Source organism: Pinus tabuliformis, chromosome 7 (assembly GCF_031772625.1).
Source record: "Pinus tabuliformis cultivar Carrire ecotype Pingquan chromosome 7, CPIR1, whole genome shotgun sequence".
NCBI classification, from domain to species: domain Eukaryota; kingdom Viridiplantae; phylum Streptophyta; class Pinopsida; order Pinales; family Pinaceae; genus Pinus; species Pinus tabuliformis.
Window position 1 is genome coordinate 2,045,417,149 of NC_142293.1, and position 25,536 is coordinate 2,045,442,684.

General features: G+C 39.7%; 1 pseudogene; it reads left to right on the forward strand.

Annotated features, from left to right (window-relative positions):
* Positions 1-352: 352 nt before the first annotated feature.
* LOC149256730 (calcium-transporting ATPase, endoplasmic reticulum-type pseudogene) lies at positions 353-25,175 on the forward strand (annotated as a pseudogene).
* The last annotated feature ends 361 nt before the right edge of the window (positions 25,176-25,536 follow it).

Genomic DNA, 25,536 nt, shown 5'->3' on the forward strand with positions numbered 1-25,536 from the left:
AGGTAGCTGAGGCTATAAACCATGTCGCTGCGTCAGGTCAAGGAATGTTGTCGGTTCTTCCTTCTGGCAGGTCTCTACAATCCCAGATGCCCTGCCTCTCTGTCTCCACTGGGATCTCATCTCTGTCTGTTTTGGTTATTCCGCAGTCTGTTTGGATTATTCTGTGGTCTGTTTGAATTTCCTCTCCTCGACCCCTCTAAGGATGGTGAGACCTCGACAACGTCTGCTTAGCCATCGAGGCACTTCCAGAGGAGGAACCTCTCGCAGTCACGATGCAGATAATTCGGTCCACTGCTGTCATTGCCATAACATACGCTCCATTGGAGCTAATCCCCTTCATTCAAGTCAATTCATGGATGCTGGTGCATCGAGCTCGGCTTCCTTGCCTGCCTTCGGCTCTGCTATTTTCAACTTTAGCAATTCCATGAACAACCCCCAGATTAGTGCACACGTTTCGGTCCTGTTCATTGAAAATTCCCAGGAAGACAATGAATCCCTGGATGAACATGGGCAGGGGAACGCTGACAGCAAGGTGCAAGAAGCAAAGGATCCTAAAATTGGCCCGGAGAAAGAAGTAAAGGACCCTGCCTCAGACCTGGATAATGTCTCAAAAAACAGGCTGGATCAGAGGGTGAGGACCAGTGAAGCAGAAGACACTGCCCCCACTGCTGCTAAAAGGGAGGCTTACGGTTGGTGCCGGGTAGAGAGGAGGTGCAAATGGACGAATAGCGATGCCCGAGCTCAAGGTTCACATGGCTCTTCTGTCTGGTCTTCTGGTCTCTAATGCTGTCTGTATTAGCTTAGTTTTGGCATCAGTGCTTTGTGTTTGTGTCCTAGAAACTTCGTTAATCGGCTGGTTAATGTTAGTCTCCCCTGCGTGGGATAATTCGGATTTATGGTCGGCGCCCCTGCGTGGGCTAGCTATTTTGGATGGTTTAGATTCTCTGTTTGGCACCCCTGCGTGGGCTAGCTTTTTGATTGGCCTCAGCTGCTCCTAGATGATACTCCCAGAGCCTGGTTATCTCTGTTTTGTCATGATGTAATTTTTGTCTTCTGTACATAATATATTAGCATAGTTTTACCGAGAAAAAAAAAGTTATAAAGATTTAACTATGTTTATGAGATTTCCTCAAATTTAACTATCCAATGCATAAAAAACCAAAATACAAATTTATATATATAATTATTTAATATTAATAAAAAATTAAACTATTTATAAATAAAAAATTAAATTATATATATATTTTTATTTATTTAAAAAAAATGTATATATTTTAATTTGTATATTTATCTCATTTTCATAGTAATGAAAGTATTTATGCTAATATTTTTTTAGATTTTAACTCACTCATAAATTTACACTCTCTTTTGAATAAGTAAGTTGAAACCAATAAATTTTATATTAGATATAAGAGATTGTTTATATATTCAAAATCTCACATCATATATATTACATAACAACATAAGTAAGCTGAAACCAACAAATTTAATATTAAATATCACATAACAATATAAGTAAACGAAAACCAACAAATTTAATATTAAATATGAGAGATTGTTTATATATTCAAAAATGTCACATCATATATATCACATACCAACCTAAGTAAGCTGAAACTAACAAATTTTATATTAAATAAAAAAGATTGTTCACTTATCCAAAAATGTCATATCATATATATCACATACCGACATCATAGGTATCATATATGATGCAGGAGCATCAAGGTTCCAAATTTTGTACATTTAGTAGAATCTCCTCGATCTTGTGTTTTCAAGGGAGTTGGTTCTCTAAGTATCTAATTAATGTAATTTTCAATTTTTTGAGTGATTTAAAATAGGATTTAATTAAATATTGTGACGAATATTTGTAAATGTTCTCGAATGTAGGAGGACATGAGAGATTTAGGCTAGTTGAAATATCCTCAGATCTTAGAAGAATGGTCTTCTCGTTCACAACATCCTGTGTCATCAACTTCTCAAGATCATGCTGGTGACACACCATCAACTAGTGGTAGTAAAGTTCATGGAAAGAAGGGCAGAGTTAAGTTTCCTTGTAGGTTATGTGAAGGGAATCAGCCCATTCACCTTTGTCCCTATCTAGACGAAGCCAAAAAAGAATTGGATAATTGTTGTGCTTCACCGCAGCGACTTCCATCTAGTTATAGGAAACTCTCCCTAAATCCTTCACTAGTTGATGAATTGACTGACCAAAATCAACCATCATTCAAACTCACTCTCTCTAAAAGTGAATCCTATGAGTATATACTCGACTCAAATCAACAAGTTGACGTAAAAGTTGACCCGATTTCACCTTCAGTTAATCGTACCGTTTTCGTAGAGAGTGAGTATGATACCACTCAGGTTCTTTTTGTTTCTTCAGATTCTAATGAGCTTGGGAGAAATCCTCCCATTCCATCAAGACAGGAGGAAAATCCTCATGTTCTCGTAACTCAAGGGGTTAATTCTCCCATTTCTACGATACCCCCTCCAAGTAGTCTAGTCACTTCCTTTGACTGGAATTGACAGGCAGGATTTTGTCTTCCTTCTTATGTGCCTTTCCACATCATAGTACAAGTTTGTAATATGATTGTATCTCACACTATTATAGATGAAGGTGCATCTATGAGTATCCTTTCCTTAATTGCTTGGCAAGCGCTCAGTTCACCATCACTTGTGCCTGTTACCTAGAATCTGTTGGCTTTTAACAAAGGAACCACTCAACCATTAGGGATCCTCCCTCAGTTTACTATTACTTTGGGAAGAAAAATCATTTATCTGAGTGTGATGGTATTCTCAGCCCCTTTAGATTACAATTCACTTCTTGGGCGCGACTATTTTTATGATATGGGAGCTAATGTTTCAACACTCTTTCGAGTGATTTGTTTTTGGCATGAAGGCAGAATTGTCACCATTGACCAGCTTTCATTTCCCAGTCCAAATATGGCTTCCAGTCAACCATCTTCCCTAAATGGTCCTTTTGTACCAATGGTATCATCCCCGCCACAGGTTAATTATGTGGCAACTCGTTCCATACCTACATCAATTGACGATCAATTCAGTGATGTTGTACATCATGTATTGGGGGAATTGGAACCATATCTCTCCTTCATGACCACTTATGAGTTGTGATCGAAGGAATATGAGGATAGTTGTTGTTAGCTGTGCTACAACTTCAGTGTTTAAAGGTTAAAATCGGGTTGGAGAATGCTAGTTTTGGTTGCTAAGGAGCTCGAGGCAGTCCATTTTACCCTTACCCTTTTCATTTGCCTCATTCCCTTATAACTCCCTCTTCCTGCATTTCCTCCTTCTCCATCGTTATCCTTACCCTCCTTTAACCCTATTATTATCATTTTTCTCTATAATCTTTTAAAGCCCGCCTAAACCCTTTTTCGGGCTCCTGGGCTTCTTTTGGTTTAAAACCTATAAACCCCGATAACCCTTTAAAAACCCGCATTAACCTGTTTTTATCTTAACCCTGGCTATAAAGTCTTAATCATATAACCCGCCGAGACTGTTACCTGTCACATCAACCCCGGAGCGCAAGTTTATTAACTTGACCGTCTGATCGGGCCCGCCTCATCATCCAACGGTGTTCGCTAGTCTTTTCCCTGCAAGCTGCGCATGTGATAACTCGCAGGGAAGGCGGTTTCCCGCCGGACCCTACAGCCATGTGTCGTTGTTTGATTGCATCGCTCCACCTTGTAAGTAAACCACCGCCGCCCGATAAGCAGTGCGGGGAAACCGCCCGCCCGCTATACTGCTGTTCCCCGGTCGTTATCATCCGTGCAACTTTCGCATGCGATGACCGTCAGATCTGCCCAATGGTGATCCAACGTCCCTTGTTAACCCTGATAATCCATCTCCCGATACCCATCGTCAAGCAATCTCTGTCGTTGATTTTTGTAATCCGACGGCTGAGATTCGTCCCTCCGCTCAGTCTACCTCCGCCATTTTGTTTACGCCTGTGGCCTATTTTGTGCTCCCGAAGGAGAAATGAAGCCATGATCTAGTACTCTGTGCATTAAATCCTGAGCTACCATATCCAAAGAACAACACGGAAAAGGACAAATAGGATGACCTCGAGTAGTGAAAAGCATTTATCAGGCATGGAATTTCATCCATAATTTACTTCAGCTGCCTGAGAAGGACTTCAGAATATTAGAAAATGCTGATTTGTTCATTAAAACCAACAGATTTCAGCAGAGCCCCATATCTAAAAAATTAATATGGCTGTTGGCTCATTATGATCCTTCCTTGTATAGCGTAGCAGAGCAATTTTGTAACAGACCTCTATATAAACCCAAAAAGAAGATCTGTTGAGGTTGATGAGTGTGATTTTTCTGTAAGGTTCAACTTCTGGAGATTGTAACTACTGTGATACCTGCAGCTTCTGGTCTTCATTTTCAGCTAATGCAAGCTTCTTTTCGCTGTTAATTGCTCACTGTCCACTTCTTCTTCTTGTTCTAGGCTGTGCCTGTTTTGCATTTATTCATGTGCTATTAATGTTTAGCATTAGAGGGGTTGTCATCCCACCTCTGTGTTAGGATTTAGCATGTATCATTGAATTTGTTTGCAGGCTTATGTTATTTTAATGCTAGAGAGCTGTCATCCTGTCTATGTATTAGAATGTTTATAGACCTTTTAACTGGTTGCAACTGGCCATCACAGGGTCCTGTGCATCTGCTGGTGTGATCAATATTCTCCATCATCACATTATTTTTAAAACTGTGAGTAATTGGTGGTTAAAGGCCTTGTAGTCTGGGGGTGTTCACCCATGTCCGGGGTCAAGCATAGTAGAAGTGGTTATTTGGCTGGAATATGCAGCATTTCTTTCATTCATCCACCATTTATCCAACATTTTGTTGAGTTTGTAACGTTCCCGAGCATCTCTGATATACAACCTAGGAGAGTTTCTTGGGGTGATAACATTAATTGGCACCGTTTTCGGGGAGAGGAGAATTGAAGCTCAGCTTCCCTGGGAGAACGACACAGTTCCAAGCTTTGATGATAGACAAGGTTTGGACACATATTTGGTTGTAATCATCTATCTGGTGACTCCATTGGAGGAAGACCGTGTTTTGGCGACTCCACATTAAAGTTCTGGTGCAGTTGGTGAGGCATGCTCAGAGATATCTTTAGAAATCAACAGCTGAGCTAATGCCTGATCCTGAGAAGATCGTTCAACAGAAGAAAGTATCGCAGTACGGAGCACTAGGATCAGGTAAGCTTTAGAATTTTTATGTATCTTTGCCAGTGTAGAAATACCTTCAGAGATTCATACAACTCGTTGTTATTCATTTCCCTTTCGGACCTCAGTTGAAAGAAGCATCCATGCTATCCATCATATTCCTCTATCCCTGTCATTCTTTTCATTGATTCATATCACTCAGTCTACCAGTATCCTTCCATTTACCTCAGCCATGGTAGGCCAGCAAGCTCTCACAAAGATAGAAAGAATAATTGCTGCTAGGTATGGACCCTTAGTCTTGCTTACCCCTTTGAATGCCATGCCTGTAGGAGATTATCAAGAATTTATGCCTAAGTTTACTGGTGCAGAATGAGTAACAACTGAAGAGCATGTAGAGTCCTTTTACAGATCTGCTCTTTTTTCATGATGAAGTTGGGAACTTGCAGAGAGAAGATGGTGAGCTGCTGTCTGATTTTAACATCAAATTCAATCTTATGTACAGCAGAATGCTAGTTGAAGTAAGACCCACCCCTTCTTCTACCATGATCACTTATGCCAATGCCTTTGATTCTCAATTCTGCCTGCTGTTAATGGAAAGAAGATGTGATTCTTTGGTTGAGATGCAAACTGCAGCCTTTGAAGTAGAAGCAATATTTTTACTGCAGCAAGACTCGAAGGTGATGAAAGGAGAAGACAGGGAGGTGAATCCTCATCATCCTCAGAGCCTAAGATCAATGAATTAGCTAGGATGATTGAGTTTTTGGCCTCTGAAGTTTCCAAGCTAAAAGCTGAGCAATATTCTCAGGAAGCAGGAGCTCCTTGTTCCTTTACTCTTTCAAAGCTATATCCACATAGAAGAGCACAGGAGCAATTGCATATTTTGCAGAGAAACAAAGATGTAAATGAATATCAAAGGGCGAAGACCCTTTGTCAGAATATAGTCATGGAAGAAGAGCATCCTGACGAAGAGGAGGAGGTCCATGGTTTGGAAGGTGCTCCTTTCCTAACCAGAGCTTTCTATGAAGAAGCAATATCCAAAGGCACTGCTCGTGAGCTTGTTGTAGCTATATAGCAACAAGCATATCAACAGCAGCAATCAACAGAAGGCACCTTAATCCTCCAAGAATTTGTGCCTGAAGCCAGCTCATCTTTGCATGGCTATGCAAATCTGTAAATTAGCCAACCTGCTATCATCCCCAGTCCAGTGATAAAGAAGGGAGAGGAAAGCTCCCCATCATATTTTGTCCCTCTGTCTGCTCAAGTAAAATTCCCTCACAGTTGCCCCTTGAACACTGAGGCAGGAAATAGCTCAATTCTCAAGGCTGAAACAGATCATCTCAATCTTGATAGTCTAAAACCTGCTCAGATGGCCTCCACACAGTTTGAAAGGGCAGCTTATCAGATGACAGAGGAAGAGGATGTGCAGTCTTGGAATTCCTCCTTAGATCAGGATTGTTCAGACAAAGATTCGAGAGCAGATAATGTATTTGTGTCCTCCACACATGAACACATTGGTACATCATTCATATTTATTGTGCAGGCCATAGAAGATAAAAATAGGTACACAGCAGCTATGATTATTCAACAGGTGTACAAAGGCCCCTGTAAAGAACATCCAAGGAGGAAAATACACAGAAGGGAGATGAAGGTTGATCCATTTCTACCTATTAAGCTCAAATGCCCTAAACTCTTTGAGGTAGAGGATCAAATAAATCCTGTCTTGCTGATCTATGATGAACTGGACGACAGGAAACAATTTTGGTGGCCCAGAAAATGGGCAGTTTTTGAAGTTTTAAGTTTTCCAGCCTTAATGTTATAATTGTGTTCTTTTAGCATAGACTTGGTTTGACTCCATGCCCAATGGATACTAGGAAAATGTTTTAAGCTGGTTTTGTGCGAAGGCATTGGTCTGCAGGTTCTTGAGACCTCACAAGGAGGATCTACACCACAAAAGGAGCCAGTGTTAGCTCTGCTACAACTTCAGTGTTTAAAGGTTAAAATCAAGTTGGACACTGCTGGTTTTGGTTGCTAAGGAGCTCGTGGCAGTCCATTTTACCCTTACCCTTTTCATTTGCCTCATTCCCTTATAACTCCCGCTTCCTGCATTTCCTCCTTCTCCATATTTCTCCTCACCCTCCTTTAACCCTACTATTATCATTTTTCTCTATAATCTTTCAAAGCCCGCCTAAACCCTTTTTCGGGCTCTTGGGCTTCTTTTGGTTTAAAACCTATAAACCCCGATAACCATTTAAAACCCTGCATTAACCTATTTTTATCTTAACCCTGGCTATAAAGTCTTAATCATATAAGCCGCCGAGACCGTTACCTGTCAGATCAACCCCGAAGCGAAAGTTTATTACCTTGACCGTCTGATCGTGCTCGTCTCATCATCCAACGGTGTTCGCTAGTATTTTTCTTGCAAGCTGCGCACATGATAGCTTGTGGGGGAGGAGGTTTCCCGCTGGACCCTATGGCCATGTGTCGTTGTTTGATTGCGTCGCTCCGCCCTATACGTAAACCACCGCCACCCGATAAGCGGTGCGGGGAAACGGCTCGCCCACTATACTGCTGTTCCCCAGCCATTATCATCCATGCAACTTTCGCGTGCGATGACTGTCAGATTTGCCCAACGATGATCCAACGACCCTCATTAACCTCGATCGTCCATCTCCCGATACCCATTGTCAAGCGATCTTCGTCATTGATTTTTGTGATCCGACGACTGAGATTCGTCCCTCCGCTCAGTCTACCTCTGTCATTTTGTTTACGCCTGCGGCCTGTTTTGTGCTCCTGAAGGAGAAATGAAGCCATGATCCAGTACTCTCTGCATTAAATCCTGAGCTACCATATCCAAACAACAACACAGTAAAGGACAAAAAGGATGACCTCGAGTAGTGAAAATCATTTATCAGGCATGGAATTTCATCCAAAATTTACTCCAGCTACCCAAGAAGGACTTCAGAATATCAGAAAAGGCCAATTTGTTCATTAAAACCAGCAGATTTCAGCAGAGCCCCATATCTAAAAAATTAATATGGTTGTTGGCTCATTATGATCCTTCCTTGTATAGCGTAGCAGAGCAATTTTGTAACAAACCTCTATATAAACCCAAAAAGAAGATCTGTTGAGGTTGATGAGTGTGATTTTACTGTAAGGTTCAACTTCTGGAGATTGTAATTGCTATGATACCTGTAGCGTTTGGTATTCATTTTCAACTAATGCAAGCTTCTTTTTGCTGTTAATTGCTCACTGTCCACTTCTTCTTCCTGTTCCAGACTGTGCCTGTTTTGCATTTATTCATGTATTGTTAATACTTATCATTAGAGGGGCTATCATCCCACCTCTGTGTTAGTATTTAGCATGTATCATTGAATTTTTTTGCAGGCTTGTTTTGGGGAAAAGTATCCGACTCGGATGACCCTATCCCTACTCTAAGGGTGACAGTCCTTAGCAACAACTGAAAGTAAAGCTTTAATGTTTTCCTTTATGAAAGTACAGAGAGAAGGAAGAAAAGATTAACCAACCGGTGTCTTTCGCTTTTGTCGATCCTTATCCTCTCTCTTTGTCTCTTGTTCCCAGCTCCTTGCTCTCTTTGCCGATCCAGCTACACACAGATCCTGCACAACAGAGAGAAGAAAACTACAAGATACATGTACTCATAACTGATGCATGGATTAGAGTGAATCAAATATACAAGTAAATACAATACATCAATGCAATACAAGTATATAGGAGAACATTCAAAGCTTTATTGATAAAAGTAACAGGGTTCTGAGAAGGTTACAACCATCAATGGCTCCAATCCAGCAGCACCTCCCCAGCAGCAAGAAATCTCCTCTTCACCTCTATAAAAGCAATCACCCAATAGCTCTGACTGTAAACCAACAGCACTTCCTTGCTTTGCACAAAATTCCAGCCCCCCTAGACCTCATAGAAGAGCTCTATATATAGGAGAGAAGAAGAGAGGATGAGTCAGCTTGAGGCTAGCATAGAGCTCACTAGTGTCCTCTCCCTCTTCAGTTAATCTTCAGTTCTTGAGTCCACTTGGAGATCCTTGCTTACACATGGTGATCAAGTACCTCTTACTCATCACAGGGCGAATCTCATGAACCAAGTGTCAGTTTGGAAGCTTCCTGGGCAGTTGACACCTTGCAGAATGACTGTGCCACTTGGCCAATCTCGCCCAGCGCAGGTAGCCTTCATTAAATTTGACTTCCAGCGCAGGTACAAGGAGGGACAGTTGCATTCCAGCGCAGAAGCTCAGTGGAGCAGCTGACATGATCCAAAATAAGCCTGTTTTGAAGTGTTTTCAGGTGGAGAACTGTTTGGAAGTGCTGTTGTTTGATGACCTTGTTCTTTTAGGGGTAAGAACAACATGTTTAGGGACTGAGGATCCCTGTGATTATTGACATTTCATGCTCCATGATGCGAGGCACAAAAATGTCTATAACAAGGCTTCTGTTATTTTAATGCCAGAAAGCTGTCATCCTATCTGTGTATTAGAAAATAGGTTTACAAACCGTTTAACTAGTTGCAACTAGCCATCACAGGGTCCTGTGCATCTGCTGGTGTGATTAGCGTTCTCCATCATCACATTGTTTTCTAAACTGTGAGTAATTGGTGGTTAAAATCCTTGTAGTCTGGGGGTGTTCACCCATGTCTGGGGTCAAGCACAGTAGAAGTGGTTATCTGGCTTGAATATGCAACATTTATTTCATTCATCCACCATTTATCCAACATTTTGTTGAGTTTGTAATGTTCTCGAGCATCTTTGATATAAAACCTATGAGAGTTTCTTGGGGTGATAACAGTTCCTTGTCTTGTGTCAATCTCATTAAAAAATGAAACAAGGAATATGAGGATAGTTCTTTTACTGTGTCAACCTCATTAAAAAATGAAACAGGTCTACGAGGAGAGTTCCTTGTCTTGTGTCAACCTCATTAAAAAAATGAAACAAAGGGAATGAGGATAGTTCCTGGTCTTGTGTCAACCTCATTAAAAAATGAAACCAGGGATACGAGGATAGTTCCTTCTCTTGTGTCAACCTAGTTAAAAAATGAAACCAAGGATATGAGCATAGTTCCTTGTCTTGTATCAAGCTTGTTAAAAAATGAAACAAGGAATATGAGAAGAATTCCTTGTATCCAGCTCATTAAAAAATAAAACAAGGTCCCTTGGAGCAAAGTTCCAAGTCGAGTCCTTGATTAGATCTCGTAAAATCCCAGTCAAGTCTTTCACTTGATCTCGTAAAAAAACCTTCATTCCATTCACCTAATAGCCATGAGCAATCTCCTTAGGTGAATGTAATGAAGCTTTGGGGGCATGCACCTAGAGGTAAAGTTAAGTTTCCATGTAGGTTATGTGAAGGGAATCACCCCATTCACCTTTGTCCCTATCTGGATGAAGCCAAAAAGGTGTTGGATAACCATCCTGCTTCACTGCGGTGACTTCCATCTGGTTACAGGAGACTCTCCCTTTCATCATGCTAGGGGCATGTAAACCAATCTCAAGCATAGTTCTTTGTTTCAAGCTTGTGTAAAAATGAAACTAAATTTAAGCATAGCTTTTTGTCCTACCTCACCACAACGACTTCCATCTGGTTACAGGAGACTCTCCCTTTCATCATGCTAGGGGCATGTAACCCAATCTCAAGCATAGTTCTTCATTTCAAGCTTGTGTAAAAATGAAACTGCATTTAAGCATAGTTTTTTGTTTCAAGCTTGTGTAAAAATGAAAATGAATCCAAGCATAGTTTTTCGTTTCAAGCCTGTGTAAACATGAAACTGAACCCAAGCATAGTTCCCTATGGTTCAAGCTTGTCTAAAACTGAACCCATTTCCACTTTTAACCCTCATGATTGCCATTCTATCAGGCTCTTTAGTCAGATGAGCCTTGGTTGTTTTCATCCTATCGCCACCATCCCTTTGGCCGTTCATATGCTTTCACTTGGTTGTTTTACCCTTTTTTAGGAACAGTTGCAATGAGTGATCTTATTAGCTAGCCTCTTCACATAAATCAACATGTTTTGGAGAAGTTCCCACAGCACTGAAACCAGTTGCTATGCTAGACACCACTTGTTCCTCAAAGCAGAGTCCTCTTTAAGCTCTTTTTAGACTCTCTAAACATGAAAATATTTTCGAGTGCTTGTCCTTTCCAGCTCGTTAACGAATTGGAAACGATATCTCTCTTGTATTATTTTACGCTTTTTCAGACTTGAGAGATTAATTTACGAAAAATAACTTGTGGATTTTCTTTTTGTCACCTTTCAAACTCTCTAAACATGAAAAGAACCGAGTTATATTTTTCGTTAAACTCGTTAAAAATAAAATAGCGATAAACTTGTCCATCTAGACAAGACTGAGTTTCACCTTCGTTAGACTCATTAAAACATCAAATAGCGATGGATTCGCCTGAAGGGTGAAATTGTACGACAAGAATATGTTATCCTCCTCAAGCTTGATAAAAATAAAGAAGTACTGGTCAACAATGACTGGGGAAAATGGGAAAAAGGGGAAACCACTTTATGGTAGCAAGTTGCTCTTGAACATGACACTTTCACTTCATCTCCGTGACTATTTGGGTTGGGTTATCCGCTTGATGGTTATCATACCTATGGTCTATCACACCATCCATCACTTTTGGTTTTGGGTCAATGCTGCCAATTCATTCAGACTATGTGGGTTGGGTTATCTGCTTGATCGTTATCATACCTATGGTCTATCACACCATCCATTACTTTGGTTTTCGGTCAATGCTACCAATTCATTTAGTGTCACTGATATGTTCAATAGAATTCATCCTTTACAATACCATAAACCTTCATTTTCACGACTGCCATTCCTGAACCTTGTGTCATCATTCAAATTCCATCTCTAAAATCACTACACTCGTTTCGTGTTATTGATGTGGGATACATCAAGGCCTCATGCAACGAGTTGCTTCTTGTCGACATCAGCACATTATCCAAGAAGTTGACTTAGAAACACCCATTTAGTACCTTGAAGCTTGCATGCATCAACGACATGTTTCTCGCTTCCAGTGATAGGCATACATCGATGGCCTTCGACCGAAAGACTTTGTATGGTGTTTGACATCAAATCATCTATTCACACCATGCAGAATGTACTACAGTACCTTGAGGATTATTATCATTATCGGCGATTTCTCTCACATCTCTTAATAGCTTACATCATTTGCTAGTAATCAGATGGTGTCTTCCCATGTTCAACTTCAGATCACATATTCACATGGTTAGACTCATACTTGAGCGAACGGTTGAACAAGATTGAAGACCCCATATCTAGTTTCATCCATCCAAGCTCCAATTTTAGGATTACTAAATCATATGTACAAGGGCTTTACATTGATGGTCATTCCGATCATGGGTCTATATCTGTAGAATATTGTTTATGTACATGATTAAATTTTATAAGCTGAGCATGGGTATGCCTTCCCTCAGCAATTCATGTAAAATCAAATATCATGATATATGTATTATAATTGATGCAAGTCACCTTCCACTTTGATACCTCCTCATCACATCATAAAGCATTTCATTTGACATTGGCATTTTTCTGATTTCATGCTTTAGGAGGCAGTTGTTACAGATCCATTTGGGCACATCAAATCCCAACATTGATATCAATGTTTTAGGGCTCATCAAATCTCAACATTGATATCAATGTTTTAGGGCTCATCAAACCCTAATTTCAGTTGCTTCATGCCCAAAACAAGTCATCCCTTTGAATGCCTCCTTCCTATACAGTTTCATGACTTGAAGAAATCCAGAAATAGCCTCTAAAGGGACCAACGTAGGTAAGCCCTTATGAAGGTGCACTATAGAGCAGTTAATTCTACTGCCAAGGTGCTCTGTAGAGCACTTAGGCTTCCTTTCACCTGCACTGGGAAAGAATGAGTGAAATTCACATAGGGTTTGGGGAATATTCTTATCTTTTGGAGTCATCTAGAATTTTCCCTCACTTATCAACTCCTATGAGCTCGAAAATGGATGAGGAATGACTTAAGGTGCATCCTATCCTCTCATCCCTTCCTCCATGGAACTAATTCTAAGTACAGAAGGCCATTCAATGCCACCATTTATGACAACCTCCTTCATATTCCTATAAATTGACCACTCATCTAAGTGATTAGGGGTTGGACTATGTTGAATTGTAAGGAGATAATGCTCCTATGAGATTTGGCTTTGAAGCATTGTGAAGCTACAAGTTTGTCATGCTTTTGATGTGATTTGGATGGGATCCAAGCTGGAGGAATGGCTTTGAATCAAACACCAGTGGTTGTAATTCCTTCTTCTATCTAACAAAGTGTTTGAACCTTTTTCCCATATGTTTGTATTGTTTTATAATGCTTATGTTTGTCAATTGTATCTGATTCCTTTCACTTATATTCAATAGATCGTATTCTTTGATCGGTTTTTGTCTTCTATTGTGTTTACAGGGTACCTCTCAAGCAGATTAAGTATGGGAAGGAGCGACGGAATTGATATAAGCGAGACGAGAGGAAAGCAGAACTATAGGTAGGCCTTCTATCTTCTCATCTTATCTATTGCTTATAGGAAAAGTCTAAAATGCTTTAAATGGTTGTTCTAGATACAACTACTTATCTAGGGAATTAGTATTTATTCGTAGATACTAAATTCTCCAAAACATTATTGCAACCGCTATCTAATAGCCGCACATTATTATAAAGTTCATGCATGATATGGCAAGCTAGGAACATTGATTTAGTACTCTTTGTAGTGACATTAGTTCTCCGGTTTCCTTGATCAGCTATCCTAGATCCGAATTTAAATAGGAATGCAAAAAATTAAAGATATAACCATAAATACAAAGATGTAGTAGAAATGAGACTTCATTTCATTAATATCAAATATTGAAATATGCTTACAAATAGAATGGAAATAAGACTACCTCAGACGATTGTAGCTTATCTCTAAGAAGAGATGTGGCGATTACATGCCTTTGAACTACGTTACAATGAGGCTTGGAGGCCTATTTATTATTGAGAAACAATGGAAAACCCTAAACATCCAAAAACCTAACCCTAGGAGATAAAGCGCCAAAAGTATAGGCCCCGTTTATGTAAATTGGTACATCAACTTCACGGGGTCGTAACTTTGGCATACAATCTCCGTTTTTTGTGCACAATACCTCGTTAGAAATATCTATCCAAGGAATACAACTTTCAATCGACCAACACTTGTCAATTGTACTTGTTGGCCCTGATTTTCCCTAAAAACATCGTTTAGGGCCTCAAAATGCCTCTGGAAGTTCATGACCCGAAAAAATGCCAAAAATAGTAGATTGTGCTACAATTAAGGAAACTGAAAATTTGAAAGAGACAGTGGTGGGGTACCAGTGTAATAGGTGGGTGGCCAACAACATCCACCTGGATCAATCCTCTTCCTACAATCATTGGCATAGTGACCAAATTTATTATAGTAATAACATCTCACCTTTTATTTGTCAACTCTTTGATTATTGTTGAAGCTTTTGTTGTTGCTTCCACATTCACGTTCATGCTCTTCTCAACCATCTCTCTAACCACCATGTCTCCAGCCATGTCCTATGCCTCTCAGTCTACTTCTACCTCGACCTCTGTCTCTTGAAATAGAAACCTTACTTATGAAAGTGGTTTCTAAAGTGGAATCCTTATGTCTATCTATCCTTGGCTCATGTGGTAGAAGTGATCCCATCATCTCATCACTTGTCAATGATTTCAAACCCTTAGATTCTTCTATGGTTTCTACCACAACATCAAATTTGGTAGACAAAGATCCGAGGACCTTCTCAACCACCACTTGATCCTTAATTTCCTCGCCATAAATTTTTAACTGATTTACGATAGTCATGACTCAATTCATGAAAGAATCGATGTTCTCTATCTCCTTCATCTGCGCGTTTTCAAAATCTCTCCTAGTATTCTGCAACTTAACAATATTGACTTTGGTCATACCTTTATAGCTTGTCGCTAAGGTCTCCCATGCTTCCTTTCTTGAATACATGATCATAATTTTATGGAACACTTCTCGGTTCACTCCTTGTTGGATAAGCTACAATGCTTGTGCATTATTCCTTTTGTCTTTCTTCCATAACTCCCTCTTTGCATTAGTGAGAGCTTGTTCTTCTACTTCATATTTAACTTCTAAAAACCGAAACTAGACATAATCCCAAACATCATGAGCCTGCAACATGGTCACCATATTAGTTACCCACACATCATAATCCTTCCTTGGAGAATGGAACTAGAAATTTGAGAAAACCATCTTTCTTCAAAAAATTCCCTTATAAAACTCTAAATTTACTAGAGAAATTTATAAGCCCTTTTCAATAAATTCCTCTTAAAAATCCTTTAATATACCTTTTTAAGAAACCTTTTAAATAAAGACTATATTAAAATCTTTTCCAATACTTTAGTTTTGAAAAAACAACTTTATAACTCTTTTTAATAAGCCCGAGTATTTGTTTTTTATAAAAAAACTAAAAAAAAAAAAACACTTTTACAAACTTGAGCGACCTATGTGACATGCATGAACACCTTTAATGTTTGAACTTTTTAATGTCACCACACATATTTTGGGATCCCATTGGTTTTATATCTTAAAAGGAGATCCTAGCGGAAATATTTAATCGTAAATTTGTTAAACAAGATTCAAAATTGGACCTTTACAACCCTTAATCTCGAAGGAATATTAGTTCTCATTACGACAGTCTTACAAGCCATTCTTGTATATCAGATTGTGGGTATGCTTCTTCCAAAAACTATTGCAACTAAACTCTGATATTTATGGCCTGATGCTTTATGGTAAGGAGCCAAAAAGGCTAGGCGATGGTCATGACATCGCTAGGAGAAGCTTATTTTAACCAAACATTCAGGTGACCTAAGTTTACAAGATCCTGAAATTCAAATCATGAATACTACTTTTGGCGCAAGGAGGGGACCAAATTTTGATATAAATTTTGTTAAGGAAATATGTCACGTTACATACATAGTAAGATATGCTTCATTATGATAAAAAATATTCCAGGTTCCAACTTATGGGTTTGGGCGAACATCAATGGGATATTGATACAAAATAATGTGTTATGGGATATTAAGTCAAGAGAGCTGGCATATTTTTGGGATGAAGCATGGAAACAAATGCCAAGGTTGAAGGATGATCCTACTCTTAGACAAATGAAAATGCTCCTGAAGCATATGGGTTTTACAAAAGGAATAGAGTATTGGCAAGGAGATGGGGATAGTAATCTTGGAGATCTTGGAAACAAAAGAAAGCTTCGGCCAAATTTCTAAAGAGTCTCCCTTGGGAAATATTGCATAATGATTTGTCACAAAGGATGATCAGATCCTAAGATGATTCTAAAATATTGAGATGGGGAACTCTTTCTATAGGCTCCTTCATAGTTAAAGAGGCCTACTTGATTTTTGTGGTGCGTAACAAATTGGACAAGGTGTCGTTGTGGATGTCTATATAGATTGATGTAGGTTGGCCAAAAAAATATATCTTCTTATGGTTAATTGCATAGAACCATCTTTTGGCATGAGAAAGGATTGATAAGAAGGTCATGGAAGGGCCTTCAATTTGTTATCTATGTGGTAAATAAGAGGAATCATTTAATCATTTATTTATTTCATGCATTTATGCAATAAAAGTCTAGAAACTCCTTCCTATAATTTTTATCAACTTCTAGGAACCTACTGAGATCACTCAGGAAACAATGATTCAAAGGTTCATAAGTCGTTTCAAGAATCCAATTATTAAGAGAGATAGGAACTTTACATTGGGATTTATCTTGTGGAATCCATGGAAGGAGTGTAATCATTGAATCATCAGGGATAAGAATAGAAATCCAATAAAGATTGGATCAAATCTTCTCAAACATTTGAGAAAACCTCTTGATCATACCTTGGACATCAAAAGATCTAGAGTTTGAAGTCATGGAGGTTCCTATGCTTCGAAATCTAAGCCTACATAAAATAATGGTTATTAGAAAACCTACAAGGATCCTGAATAAACAAGCTATTGATATATCAAGTCATAGGTTTCCTCCTATGCATTTTATTTAATTAAACTTTGATGTGGATTCTGAAGGAAATCCAAGTATTGCAGGGTTTGGAGGCATTTTCTAGCATGATAAACTAAATCTCTTGAGAATCTATGCTAAGTATTGTGGGGTGGACAATAACAATTATTCTGAGTTCATGGCTCTTGAAACAAAACTTCAAATTTCTCTCAGAGAAGGATACAAGTTATTACAGATCATAGGAGATTCCTTAATGGTGGTTAATTTTGTACAAATAATTATCAATGGACATATAATTTATAAAGTTGTGATAGATGTCGACCAAAAGGAATCGCATCAAATATTTCTTATCTCTTGAGAGGTTATGATTACATACTAAATGGGACGGGAATGGAGTTGTGGACCAAAAACATGGGTCGTTCTTGTCCAAATACTCATATTGATCTACCTTGGCCTCTACAGGATAGAATGGAAGTTACAAAAAGATTAAATGTATTATTTGCAAAATATTATGGACATCGTAATGTGGATACATCTATATAGAGTTTATAATTGCTTATTAAGTCTCCCAATATGTTTCAAATTTTTTTATGGTTCAAGTATTTCTAGGTTAACAAATTCATGGTGGATATTGGAAACAGGAATGACGAGCTTCCTAGATACATGCATGGCATGTGATGATTGGGATTTTCTTTGTCCGTATATTAAGTTGCAATGGGGGATTAATACTCTCATGGGTTTCATGGAACTTCAAAAAAATTAGCTAGATTTTCCAGCTATCCCTCTCTTCATGCAAGGTGGCATAATAAATAGTAATGAGGGTCAAACAACCCAATTATGGTCTTGTCATTTTAAATGTGGAAAGATTGATGTTTTCAGTATCCACAAACAATATTTTTTATGTGCACTCTAGCTTATTGTAGCAATGGATAAGTTTGTGGGAGCTTTCAGAGGTTAGGTTATGGAATACAGGAGTAGACCTCGTGAGACATGCATTAACGGTGAGAGGGATTATAAGAGGTGATGAGCCCCAAAAATGGACAAATATTTGGGCTCATTCAACCTCCTAATTTGGCTTAGTCCACCATTCTCATTTGTTTATTGCATGTTTTTGATTATTTTTATGTTAATAGAGTGAATTTGGATAGTCATTATGCCAACAAGTCTAATGGGTGCTTTGTGTAGCCTTTTTGGTCAACTTGGAGACAAAATTGAAGGTCTTAATGAGCACTTGGCAGCCAAATTCGTGGGAGAACAAGCTAGAGGATTTGTAGGAAGGTGTCCCCCTCATTTATGGGCCCTTACCTCGAATTCTCCACCATCAGCTCGGAGTTCAAGGGCCACCGAATCAATCAGCTCAAGGGCAGCCAAGCAAGTCAAGTTGGACTGCTGTTAACTATAAGTCTTGGGCAGCCAAGTCCCTAAATTTTAGGAGGACTGTTGGGTCCTCAAATTGTATAAATAAGAAGGCTTAGGGCCTCATTTTGGTTAGCTAGTTGGTAGTCAATTTGTTAGCTAGTGGTTAGTAACTTTTGTAGCTAGTTAGTCATTTTGTTTTAGCCATTAGTTAGCTAGTTTGTAGTTCAATTTTTATGCAATAGATTAGCTTTGCTTTCAGCTCATTCTCAAGCTCTCCTTGTGGACAGTTTTGATGTAACTCTTCATTCTTGATTAATAAAGATGAATCCAGCTTTGCACCAGCTCTAAATCTCTCTCGTGGGAGGCTGTAGCTCTTGGGGTTGGGCCCATCTCAAGCGCTCAGTACCTCCCTTGTTTATCTTTATGTGTTTGTTGCGTTCTTAAATTGAAATCTGCTCTTTAGATTTAATTCGTGCTTTGTTACTTAGGTTTCTTTTGATGGTTCAAGTAGCTTTTCATGTTTATCATAGATTGGTAGGAGTTTGTTATGCATTTAGATCTTTTGGCATGTTCTTGCTCACGTGATGTATATGGTTCTCTTTCCAAACAAAGCTGTTGTTTATTCATTTCATTGACAGTTGGATTGAGTTAGCTAGGACTTGGTTTGTTTGCAAGAATTCATTGATTCGTTTGAATGAGCATTGTGCAGGGCATCTCTATCACCTTCATCACCTCCTCGTTCATCTGAGCCTCGTCCAGATCAGCTCCTCCATCACCAAGTCTGTTCCCTTATCTCCCATCTGCTCTTTTGCCACGTTACCCTACCCTCTTCTTCATTGTTGTCTCAACTACCTTAAAGCCAAATCAGCCTTCCACATCATCTCACCACTCCATCCATCAGTTCCTAGGTCACTTCAAACCCCCATCCTACCTCCATAACCATCCATGCATCTTCCATCAACCATCCATCCTCAAAAATCCAATTCGTAAACATCCTGTAGAAGAATTACAGAACATCCTGTAGAAACTTCCTGTAGAAGCCCTTGCAGACTTCCTGTAGAAGTTCATGAACACGGTTGCATGTCATCCAGACTTTGTGAAACTCTCAGAAAGAATACTGGGGATCCCTTAGACCCTCTCTGTACCATCCCAACCTTTCCCAAAGCATTTCATCCCTTGATCCATCCTTGCACAGTGGAAAACTAGTTAGAAGCACATGCATGATAATTTCAACAACTTAATCAAACATACAAAAAGATGTTTTCTTCAGATAGTGATAACTTAGACACATGCATTTTACCTTCCTAGAAGTAATGGCATCTCTTTTCGTTGTTTGCATTCTTTCCTTTGCATCAGTAGGACTAGCTGGTAGAATTAGGGTTTGCTAGGGTTTGTGTTTCCTTTTGGCTTTCAGTTTCTTTTCGCAAGTAGATTAACTTCCTTTGCATTAGATTTCATCCATCAGTTAAAAAGCTTCTTCTGAGAGCATATAGAAGTTGGCTTGAGCCCTAGCGGACTTGTGCCAGCTGACCAAGTGACAGCTGCGACAAGAGCTAGTACTTGTGCATACAACACCGTCGCTTCCAAGTTTGTACGAACTACCGGGTTGATAAAATTAGAGATAGGGAGCTCCAGGAGTTGTAGCATTATTGCTACAATATTGGAGCCCACCATCTTTTTGGCGCCGTTGCCGGGGAAGCGACAGAGTATTGGTGATTGTTGCTATTCTTCTATTTTCCACTGCAATCTTCTGCTAAGTAGTTTATTTCATTTCCATTATGCAATTCCATTTATGCAAAAGTAGATTAGCATTTCCTGCTTTCATAGATTAGCATTTCAATTCCGCAATTTCATTTCTGCAAGCATAGATTAGCATTTCAATTCCGCAATTTCATTTCTGCAAGCGTAGGGTAGCATTTCAATTCCGCAAGCGTAGCCTAGCATTTCATTCTTGCAATTTGATTTGAGCAAAATAGATTAGTCCTTTCCTTCTTTCATTTCAATTCCGCATTTTCATTTTTGCAATATAGTTAGTTGCAGTTCAGTCTATTTCAGTTTTGCAAGTAGAAGTAGAAAAAAACAAAAATCAACCAAAAATATTTCATTTCATGCCTTGTAGGAGTAGAAGTAAGTTAGAAAAATGATTGCACAACACCCCCACTGCTTCACACAGCCAACGTTATCTCTTCTTCGATGGCTGTGATTAAAGAACCCCTTGGGTGGACATCAAGGCATATTTAAAGAACCTCTAGGGGAGAAGAAGAAGAAACCATTCCTCTGGAGCAAATGGCTACAAGCAGAAATGTTGGGAGGAGTCCCCTATCCAAAGATGAATTTGCAAATCAGCTGGAAGATTTCAAGAGTGATATGAGGCAGTTTCTTGCCATGCAACTGGATACCTTGCAGATACAGAAGAAGCAAGAAGAAGCCAAGAGGGCTTTGGTCATCTTTTGTCCTAGGTGCACTAGAAAGCATCCTAGGAACAAATGTCCATTGTACTCCATAGAAGTGTGTTTTGTATGTGAAGAATACCATCCTACAGATCAGTGCCCTTCCTTGCCCGGAATTAAAGCTGCATATCAGAGAGCCAAAGGAGCCACTGAATCACTCCACTATATGAACCAAAGGAGGCCACATGGACCTAGATCTTACCAGCAGGAACTACAAGGGATACCCGAGACCTATTATGACCCCTATCAAGCCACTTTCATGCCTTCTTGGGATCCCCCTGCTCATCCTCCCTGGTCTACACCTCCTCCTTGGTCATATTCTCCTTGTTCCTTCACAGATCCATATTATGCCCAACCAGTTGCTCATTCGTTTCACTCTTATGCTCAGCCACAGCCTCAGTGGAATGCACCTTATCAGGAGTGGAGGCCCCAGTACAACTCTCATCCCGCTCATCTTCCTCCACCACCTGCTCATCCACAACCATCACCTCCTCCTCCACCAAGGCAACCCCAAATGCCTACCCAACCACAATGCCATCCATCTCCATCTCAATTTCACACCTCCACTCAACTACCCGTACCATTTCCAAAACCACACAATGGAGCAGCTCAACCCCATTGCAAATCTGAGGCATAGCATATCCAAACAACTCCTCTTGAGCCCAATGATCTTCACCAAAGCTCAGGAAGAGTGTTGCAAAACAAAGATTCTATTGAAGGACCAAAGGAAAAAGAAGATTCCAAAGAGGAGATCAAAGAACCATGGGCTGCACTTGATGAAGAGAAGAGATTAGAATCAGAGATCGAGAGAGTTCCCTCATGGTTACCATCAAATCTTCCATGTATTCAAGAGAAAGATCAACAAAAAGAGGAAGATCAGAAGGTCATGATAGAAGGTGACATGAAGAATGATCCAGATCAGCAAAAGAACCAAGGATATCAAAGCTATATTGGGATATGGTTTCAGAAGGTCACTAAGTTGCAGCAGTACTTTCTTCCTCAGCTCTGTTTGATCCCTTCAACGCCAGATCATTTGGTCTCTGAGATCTGGATACTTGTCCAAGCATGCATTTCGAGCCTTCACATCGTTTTTTCTCTAATCTCGATGTGCACATGGCTCTATTGGAAGTATTCTTATACTTGAAAATGATTTTGTTTTTCAAGTAGGGTAGGGTAGAAAAAAAAGGAAAAAAGAAAAAAGAAAAAAAAGAAAAAGAAAAAAAAAATGAAAAAGAGAAAAATAAAAATCTTAGGTGAAAACCTCCTTGGAGGCGCCTTAGATTGGTTCATTGGTTGAAAACCTCCATGAGGCGGTCAATGGGTTGGAAAAAATAGAAAATAAAAATGGAATAAGATCCCTGGGTGAAAACCTTCCTTGGAGGCGCTCAGGGTAGGCAATTAGGGTGAAAACCTCCATGAGGCGCCCTAGTTGTTTTTCAAAAAAAAAAGAGAGAAAAAGAAAAATAAAAATAAAGCTAATTTCCATTGAATAATTTCATGTTGCAACAATGACATTGCAGGTCAGGAGGAGCACTCAAATCAAGGTCAAAGGAATTTTTCTTGTGCCTTCTACAGGAAGCTCTGTATTTCTACAGGAAACATCCTGTAGAACCTTTGGACGAGCCAAATCCAATTTCAAAAGTGAATCTAATGGTGGGAGTCTGTTGATTAGGCCGCACTTGTGTGTCCATCCCTTGCCTTTCTCCATCATTTTTTCCACCTCCTTGTGCTTCTCATTGTGCTTCTACAGGAACTTCCTGTAGAAATTGTGGGAAACTAGGCATGCATTTCAAAAAGGGGTTTGGCAAGCATGGTAGCTTCCTCAAAGGTTTAGAAGTCCTCATGCAGTCTTCCAACTCCTCCTCCATCATCTCTATACCTGCATCACAACCAAAATTCATTTTGTCATCCCATGCAACCAAAATGCAAAGTGCCTTGAAGCAAAAACACATAGAGCAGAATTTGTTTATGCCATAACTTGAAAACCATGCATCCATTTGACAAACCGTTTTATGGGGAATTGTACAAGGTTGATGACAACATGCCTGAGCAGTTTCATGCAATTCCGGTGCACGGTTTCCAAGAAATCAGCCTCCATCACCATCAACCATTTTTGCATTTTCTCCATATCCGGGCATCTGTTTTAAACCCTATTTCATGGGGAGATGCACATGGGTGATAGTAACCTACCCAAGCAGTTTCAGCCGATTCCGATGCACGATTTCCGAGAAATCGAGCTCTGAAATCTTCAGCCATTTTCCTTTTTTCTCGAATTCCGTGCATCCATTGATCACGATTTTGCTACGGGAGATGCATAATGATGATAGGAACATGCTCACCAAGTTTCAGATCAATCCGCTTAACCGTTTGGGAGAAATGGCGAAAACAAGTTCTGGTCCTGTGAAAATTCAATGGCAGCAGTTTGAGGGTGCAGATCTGAACGTGGAAATGAACTCTTGTTGCATGCATCTGGCCAGAGGACACCTGCACAAGGAAACCAGCCATGAATCAGCAACCAAGCCATCATGCAACCATAAAATCAAATGCATGCAACAATGACAGCCCACAACAGCTCACGACAGCCATTCAACTTCGAGGTATGTGACTGATCTCATTCTTCTATTGCATAGATTTAATTTGAAAATTGCATGAATTGATGGGATGGTGGAATTAAGCCATGAATAGAATAAGTTTAACCCGACATCCAGTCCTCTAGCATTCATGAAAAATCACGTAGCTTGCGTGGATAGCCATTCACGTGGAAGTTGAGAAACACAAGCAATGGTAGATGTGTTGAACTCCAGTGAACAGGGCATCAGTTGATTAACAAATAGAAGACATGCAGTTCATAACATCACTTCAGTTCGAAAAAGCCAGCGCGCATGTTTTTTGCCACCTCACCACAAGTCACGCAGTAATTCAAGGGACGCTCGGCTGAAACTCTCACCACTCTTTGTTCAACTGCGGTCAACTGAAGCGCATGTCCACCATCCAGATCAGTTAAACAATGGTGCTCTACCGATTTCTGCCTTTTATTCTCGAGATCTCTTCAGTTCCTTAAAAAAATTCCCGCCTGTCGCACTCTACAGGCGTTTTCTATAGGAAGTCGTCTACAGGAAAGGCAGAGAACAGCTCTGCAGAAGGGAAACCCGAGATTTTTGTCAAAATTCAAGCTTGAAATGAGAAAAGTAGTTAAAGCTCGTGTCCAAGGTTACCAGGGTTCTTGAAAGTGTTGATTTCAGAGTTTTTTAAACGCATTATAGATCTGTTAATGATGGAGCAATCTGTTTGAATTCAGAATCTGATCAAAAGAACATATCCAGCCACCCTGTGTGACTGTGAGTTGCAGTCAAAAGCATGCATGGTGTTTGTAGGAACTACAGTTACCAATGGCGGCTGCACATGCATTGTTGTGAGCACTGGCATGTTTACAGAAATAGGTAAAATTCAGGCACAAATTCAGGAAGCTTCAATGGAATGTCATGATCCCCCTTTGAAAGGAAGTTAGATGAATTTGGTGAAAGACTGACAACAGTGATTGGTGCCATTTGTATTCTTGTCTGGATCATGAACTACAAATATTTTCTTTCATGGGAAGTCATAGATGGGTGGTTAAAACAATATGTGGTTTTCCTTTGAGAAATGTATGTACTACTTTAAGATTGTTGTTGCTCTGGCAGTTGTTACTATACCAGAGGGATTGCCTGCTGTGATTACTACATGTTTGGCTCTTGGCACTTGTAAGATGGCACAAAAGAATGCTATTGTGCGTAAGTTACCGAGCGTGGAGACTATGGGTTGCACCACAATGATTGGCTCTGATAAGACAGGTACTCTTACAACCAATCAGATGTCTGTCAGTGAGTTTATAGTCATAGGGCACAGTGCTGGTTCACTTAGAGAGTTTATTGTTGAAGGAACAACATATAATCCTGAGGATGGAAAATATTGGATTGGCCTGCACATAATATGGGGGAGGATTTAGAAACTCTGGCAGAAGTTGCTGCAGTTTGCAATGATGCAGGGATATCTTGTCAAGGTCACCAGTTCCATGCTACTGGTATTCCCACTGAGGCAGCCTTGAAGGTATTGGTTGAAAAAAATGGGAGTTCCAGACCCAATGGCAGGTGATACAAGTGCCATTCTCAACAGTGGCACAGTGCAATTGGGCAATTATGATTGGTGGATACAAAGATCAAAGAGGATGGCTTTATTGGAGTTTGATTGTGATCGAAAATCCATGGGTGTTATTGTCATGGAACCAATGGGACAAAATCGTCTGCTAGTGAAAGGCGCCATGGAAAATTTGCTTGAAAGGAGTGCTTTTCAACAACTTGCAGATGGATCAGTTGTTGAATTAGATGATGCATCAAGGGAATTACTCTTGAGCAAGTTTCATCAAATGAGTTCAAAGGCTTTGTGTTGTTTGGGCATTTCTACAGGAAGTTCAGAGAAAGGGCAGCAGAAGGAGAAATTGGTCGATATTTTAGCT